Raw genomic sequence first — 8,018 nt, forward strand, 5'->3', positions numbered from 1 at the left:
AAAAAAGTTTTAAACGATTAAAATTTGTCCATAAACTTTAAATGAAAAAACGATTCCTCTTCATTTTTGTCTTGCATGCAATTTATGTTTTCACATTTGTTTAAATTGATATATGTATAATAATATACATTTGTTTCGATTTTTTTTCAAAACTCAATGTTGAATTAAATTATGTGTGAAAATAAATATGTTACTTTTTTGACAGTAGTATCCAATCCAGCCAGGACGGCAGCCATAATCACATGAACCACTGACATCATTACAGCCATCACATGTGTAACTGTTGATACATGTCTCAGAACAGTCTTCTCCATATTATCCAACGGGGCAAACTGACATGGACAGAATATGTAAAATAATAAGTATTAATCACTACATACTGAATCATTTGTATTACGTATAGAATGTTTATATATATATATATATATATATATATATATATATATATATATATATATATATATATATATATATATATATATATATATATATATATATATATATATATATATATATATATATTCTCACGAGTTTTACACAAATCCCCTTGATAATCAGCACCACACCCAGTCGAACAAGTTCCATTGATATTGGAACACTGGTTGATGTCACGACAGTGTCCACAGGTTTCGTTGCATTCAGAACCATACCACCCTCTGTCACATGCTTCGAATGAAATTGTAATTCTTATTAAATTCTTATTATTAATAAGTCAATGTGTCAAGAAAATTTATACATTTTAATTGTTTTGAAATCATTCATGTTTAATTAGATTTAGATAGTAAATATATATTCATTTTAACAGCAACTTGATCTGAGAAACTTGATATCAATAAGACATACGCAGATTACCAGATCAATAAAGAAGGAAAGTGGACCGTCTCCTAGGATCAAGTTGGGTACATACATGTTATGATAAATTCATTACAACTTATCCATACGTATTGGGAAAAGCAATAAATTAATGGTTATCTAGCTACAACAGTAACCTATTATTTAAAAAAAATTTCTCAAACAAAATTAAAAGAAAATACAAACTTTTTTTTTTTCATTGGTTTAATAAGACAGCAGTAATAAACACCTAGAAAATCTCATAGTGTTGATCTAGAGAATCAGAGTACACTGAACCATTATCAGTATTGTTTTAAAGTTTTGATTGCATTACATATTTGTGGTTGATTGAAATGTATATCATAAAACAAAACACTTACATGTTTTACACAAATCCCCTTGATATCCAGCATCACATCCAGTCAAACATGTCCCTATAATAGAACACCGGTTTACATCACGACAGTGTCCACAGGTTCCATTGCAGTCGTAACCATACGACCCTCTGTCACATGCTAAAAGTTTAAAATCATTTCAATTATATGTACAAATAAGTGTATTTATAAATTAAGTTGCAAATGTAGAAGTTTGTCCATATTACATATGTGACTAACTAAATTTTATGATCTTGACTGCAGTCTCCAAAAACGAAATCTCTTTTTTTTTCTCAGCCTCTTCATTTAAATTGATGTCAAATTGAACGTAGGTAAGCAGATTATTGTCCGTTGTATTTTTTTTTAAATATTCATGAAATAAATTAATTTAAAATGCGGATCCAACTTTGCAGAATAAATTTGAGATGCATCAGGACATTGTAGTTATAATTTTGTTCCTTGACTTTGGATACGACATCCGAAAGACCACACTGTTATACATATAATGCAGTCTAAGTATCCGGCTTTCTGTTCATCGGAAATATATATCCGAGTTTCATTTTAATGTTGTAACGATTTGACGTCGACAAAGACGTGACGTAAAAACCCTGACTTGAACAATGTGGAATAATTGCTGTATATAGAGGAGGGGGGGGGGGGGTAGTGATGGTTACTTGTTGGGTGAAGCTGATAATGGTTCATTATGTGAAGTTCAGACTGCTTTTAACACAACAGTTACATTGCATATTTTAATCTGATTTAATATAGCATTGAATCATGATCTTTTTTTAAGTATACAGTCTCATAACTGCAGCGGTGTGTGCATACATATTGAGTACCGCGCGTTATAATAAAACGTCATAATAAAACTCGTCATTTTAACCTTTGGGTACCCTGTGTGTATTACAGTAGTATAACTGCCGTAGCTTTCAACACACTTAACATGCAAAAATTATGTGGAATGTAAATATATGTATTTATTACATACTCAGTAATGAATACATGTACAAGGTTTTTACACATACAATAAAGCTTACTTTATAATAACCGCCCACTCTCAAGGACTGATACAAATTCTGCAAGGCAGAAGGGCAGGTACGTATCGGTATTGCACCGTTTTCGAAACTCCTTTGATTTTTTCCACTTCAGAATTTGGTAGAAATTTACTTCAATGATCCATACGTCACAAAACAATGTCTAACCTAATTCACGCGTTATTATATTTTTATGGAATCTAGGACAATAATATGCAATAAATATGTTTATACTTAGTATGAAATAAATAAAATAACACAATAAAATTATATTTGATATCCAGAGTGTACTATTGGGTTACCAGATATGGATCATGCAGTTAATTTGATTGTCATATTGGTAAAGAAACATATTTTTCAAAAGTCGAGAAAAGACAAAATGCTATGTTTACCAACGCCAATGTTCTACTTTCAAACCTGATGTAATATAGAAATTGAACTGTTTCTTACTGAAGACTTTAAAAAATGATGGTCATTATAAAGTCGTAGGGTTTTTTAAATAAATATTAAATAATTATTCCTGGATAAATGTACCGTATACTGGGTGTATCTATATAGGTAGGTGTATATTAATACATGATACCGATCTCATGTGTGTGAGAGTCTGTAAAAAAAAAAGTGGTGTTTTGTCTGTAAAAAATGTGAAAAATGAAATAAATAAATATGAAAAGAAGTGAAAAGCTGTCGATTTGACAGCAGCAAACCGGGTTTCTTTTATATGAACTGTATCCATAATCCATGTCAAGCCTGAATTGATCAACAGTACGTACTGTATTCAGTGAAATGGAGTACCCTACATGCAACATTTTGCCAGAAAATGACTAGGTTCGAAAGCTGGTATTTTTTTCATGAATTATCAAAAATAAAAATCCTAGCAATATGCTATGATATCTGTACAATTCAAAAGAACAACTTCCTATCTTGAAAACTGTAGGAGGATGTAGGAGGAGTTGTCCGTACAATTAGGGTACCCTTTTGGCAGCCGCCAACCTGCCCGCCATTTATTTGTTGAAAGAACGCGTGTTTACGTCACTTAATTGTGTTTATTTATCCACACACTTACCAGTTCTACACAAGTTTCCTTTAAAACCAGCATCACATCCAGTTAAGCAAGTCCCATTGTTGATGGAGCACTGGTTTGCGTCACGGCAGTGTCCACATGTTTCTTTGCAGCCAGCACCATACGTTCCTCCTGCACAACCTATCGATTAAACCAATTTTTATGAAAAGTAATAAAAAATGACATAGTGATTTTTACTTTATTGTAATCTGATCAAGGCTTAAACTATGTTGTATCTGCATGTTCATTAGTATTTAATAAACTATCTATACGGCAACTGAGAATCATTTTTCCATCGAGCCACATATCTGCAAATTTACCCATTTCACACCGGTGACCTTTGTACCCAGGTTTACAGCCCTGACAGGTGCCCGTCTCTATGTGACAGTACTGACAGTTGACGTCTGAACAGGGAACGGAACAGTTGGACCCAAAATTTCCGGTAGCAGGACATCCTTCAATTTATACAATGGTAATATGATCATATGTAAAATGACATTTTTTACTTCAAAGTAGTTATTCGTGAGTAACATAATGGTAATTAAATAATGCATATTATAATGCATATGCATCATGAACTTACTATTTATTTTGATATTGTTCATTTCAATCTCTTATGTAGCATTGTGAGGGGACACCATTGACAAAAATAAAGCAATCATTATTGTTTAATGTGGAATTATATTGTTTAAATTAATACATGTAGTTATTTTTGTGTGGGTAAAAAACACTTTAAATATATCAAGAACACAATGTATAGGTATCATACTAAAGTCAGTCAGCTTTAAAGATAATGGCAGAATCACCGTTACTATCTTTTTATTTACATATTTAATTAAAGAATAAAGTGCACTCACCATACACCTCAACTTCACAGAGGTCATTGGACACATCATCAGAGTACTCGTCAGGGTAGGTAACACCTGGTAGTCTCTCGTTGTAGTAGATGACGTACTGTCCATGTACAGGACAGGTGGTGGTGAAGACAGCAGGTATGGTGGCCCGTGTAAAGTTGTTGTCCTTGTAACACAGTGTTCCCTGTAGTCTGTCTGTTGTATTGGAGACATACACCGAGAATCCAAGAAAGTACAGTGTGAGCTCATCAGAAGGACCTGCAAGAACAATTAAACACAATTATTTTAGATGGAAGGGCATATGTAGCTAAATAAAAAAATAACGATGAATGATTGCGACATGGTCTATACACAAATATAGTTGACACACAATATATGCACAAATGAACCGGGCATGTAGATATAATTCATGTCAATTTAATAGCAGTGATGTCTTTTTAAAGTATATAAGGATGTTTTACAACAGAGTATACACGTTTTATGCAGTTAGTTATATTGTTTAAAAGGACCATAACTCTGTCAAAAATGGCTCGCTCGTACCCAATATCAAACTTGACCTAGATATTATCATGATAAACCTGTATACCAAAGGACTATATGATATGGGCCTAAAATGGCCCCCTAAAATGAACATCATTTTCTGTAATTCTTTGATTTTTTAGTTCAGATTTATATGTGATGTGTTTAAATAATATTCATTTTGATTCAAGTGCCCACAATATAGAAATATGACATCGTTAAGACAACCTTTTCCCGCCATTTTTGCATTTTTAGCATAAAACAGCTTGTGTTCAAGCAGTTTTTCTTTCAGAAAACAAAGAGCGCATGCTTGAACAAACAAAATATTTTAATCAGAGATGTATCTACCCAAGACTAATAAGTGACAATAAAAATTATCTTGTTCAAGCATGCGCTCTATGTTTCCCATTCAAGAAAAGATTGACTGATTTTGATTGAATTCTAAAAATAGCGTCACTTCTGACGTCATATACTGCCAGTGAGTACAAATAAATCAAATAAATATATGAAAAATATATTCTATATCAACTCTTCTAAAAAATAAGTTAACTTTTTATTGTACCCGAAACACTTAAAAAATGGCGAATTATGGGGGCCAAATTTAACTCATATCATATATAGTTCTTTCCTTTCAATATGTTCATCCTCTGCGAAGAAAATGAGCGCGATTGTTTATGGGCCGACAGACAGACAGACCGACAGGCAGCAGCTAAGCAATATGCCCTCCCTTCTTCGAAGGAGGGCATTACATAAACAATATTACAAAATTCCTGTTTAAAATGTTGCTATTAAACGGTATTTTCATAATTTAACAATTTGACTTATACATTGATAAAATGCGTCCTTTTTCTAAGTCAAAGAAGAGTAAAAAGGTGGATATTTTTTTTATTGTGGCAGTTATTTTTAAATCTTGCCCGTAAGTTGATAGGAGACACACCTTTGTCATAGATATCTGAGAAAATGAATTACTGTGCACCTAAACAAAAGTTATGCTCGCAGATATAATTATAGAATTATCTGAACGAATATATAAAATTTATATTTCTCTGATAATTTTGTTATTCGTCCCACCAGTGGTTGGAGGGGGAGGGGGGATCCTCATGTCAGGCTAAAACTTACGTCGTTATCAAATAAAGCCAATTAAAGTGAACATTTATATAAACATCACACTATTTTGAATTTTAAAAATAAGTTCTTACCCAGGAGATGCCATTATAGCGCTGCCTTTTCGTTGTTTATCATACTGATAAATACATTAACACTGACAAACATGTAATATTGTTTTGGATTCTGATGATATACGGGACAAGCCCCCTAAACTGTCTCATTAAAAATAATAACAACAACGGAATATGTACGTTTGACAGAACCTTATCAATAACGAGAATTAGTAAATGTGACTATACCCCATTGGTGATGGTCCGTCCTGAAGTAGATGGTGATGTGATGGATGCTGTGGATGTTGGACAGGTTCACCCACCAGATAGCGGTTTGTCTATCATTTGATACAGAACATTGACCTCCATCCATACTCAGGTCTGATTTACGTCCGTCTACAGCGTTTGTGGCGGTATATGTGTCGTCACCTGTACTGTATGGGTACTTTTGGTATGCTGGTTCGTTGAGGGCGACATTAACTGTGAAGATAAACACACATGTTTTAACAACATTACTATCGTGATTGATGTTAACTCGTGGTTCTAAATGTTTATAATACATGTATGCATGTATTGAACATTCAAATGCAGTTGTTAAAACGATTCAAAAGTATCAATTTAATCTAGCAAAACATATAAATATATATAAAATTCAAATGTAGTTCAAGAATAGAATTAATAACATAATATGAGAAGTTGATGCAGCATAAGGTTAGAGACTGGAAAAAAGCATACCCCCCCCCCCCATAATGTGGTATGGCTCTTTGTTATTTTATCAATATTTTTGGGGAAATTCAATAAAATGCCCTTATTTTGTACAATTTATTCTTTTAAATTACCAATTAATGGTTTGGTTCATTCCTTGTAAAGTAACCCAAAGCAACCTATTTGGAAAATATCATGAGTTATAGAAATATACATAAAGTGGACTCACCGTACGCCTGGGATACTGTCAGCAGACAGATCACAGCGAGGACATCATGGGGATACACATAGTGTCCGGACAGGGACATCATGCTGTTGTCAATCTGGTCAAATTATATAACTCTATGAGTATAGATTTTGTTGCCTAACAGAAATAACAAAGCAAATATAAAGTTTGCATTCGTCTTAGAAGACAGATGTAGACAGGCTGTTTAAATATATATTTATTTGCTTAAAAATTTAAGTAAGGGAGGGGTTCACCGTGCGTGTCGTAGTGAAGGCGCAGACTCAATAATCACATGACGAGGAAGTAAAACAAGAAGTTTTAAGAGCTTAGTACGATGTTCAATGACTAGCTGTCAATCATTATTACAACAAGTAGACCTTTATGTGTTTTTTCATCATTTGAAAATGTTAAAGCAATATAGTTTAATATAATAATATGATATAATAAATGCATGTAAATGTATAAAAGGTTGTTGATGTAGTCGAGTTACTGCACACGTACGTTACTCGGTCTGTGTCTGAATTAGTACTATCTTAATGTTCACCTTACTTATCTGTTTAATGGCAAAATAAACGATACCTAGAGTATGTTGAGTAATATACTGTGAAATCATTTAATTTCATGGGGACCAATTTTCGTGGATTGTTGGTTTTTTGCTTATACGTGGTGTGTAATTTCGTGGATGCGTCAATTTTCAGTTTCAGTAACTCTTTCTACTGTTTCTAAATTTGTTTTCGTTGAGGATGCAAATTCGGGGGGGGGGGGGGGGGGGGGGGGGGGGGGCTACCCACAAATACCATGGCAAAATTCCACTGTATTGAAATTGATTCATGACTGAGTAATTCAAGATAATAACTTGTATTGAGGGAGGGTAATTCTCGGAAAAACAAACTGTTCTTAAAACTCCTCACGAGTTTGCATTGCGTAAGCGTATAAAGGTAACTTGGCCAAATAAAAACGAGTTAACCAATCATACAGTTTGTACACCAGCGGCATGTATTGTTTAAGCATGATATAATGTGTTGATCTTCTGCTCGCATTTTTAGTGCATTGTTAAAACTGTAACACAGTACGTGCACATGTGTAATATCCTCTCAATGTGTTTTCTATACCTAACAAAAAAAAGTAAAAAGTTTGTTTGCCTTTTAGCACTGCGCTTCCTTGAGTAAAAAAAAAACAAAACTCAAAACGATTACTTTAAATTAATGATAAAAATATCATCAGAAACATATATTCAGCACGCGGGTGCGATAAGGAA

At 33.2% G+C, this 8,018-nt stretch overlaps 1 pseudogene; it reads right to left on the minus strand.

The window, feature by feature from the left end:
• Window positions 1–6,842, minus strand: LOC128174046 (multiple epidermal growth factor-like domains protein 10; annotated as a pseudogene).
• Window positions 6,843–8,018: the final 1,176 nt, after the last annotated feature.

The sequence above is a fragment of the Crassostrea angulata genome, chromosome 2, assembly GCF_025612915.1.
Source record: "Crassostrea angulata isolate pt1a10 chromosome 2, ASM2561291v2, whole genome shotgun sequence".
NCBI classification, from domain to species: Eukaryota; Metazoa; Mollusca; class Bivalvia; order Ostreida; family Ostreidae; genus Magallana; species Magallana angulata.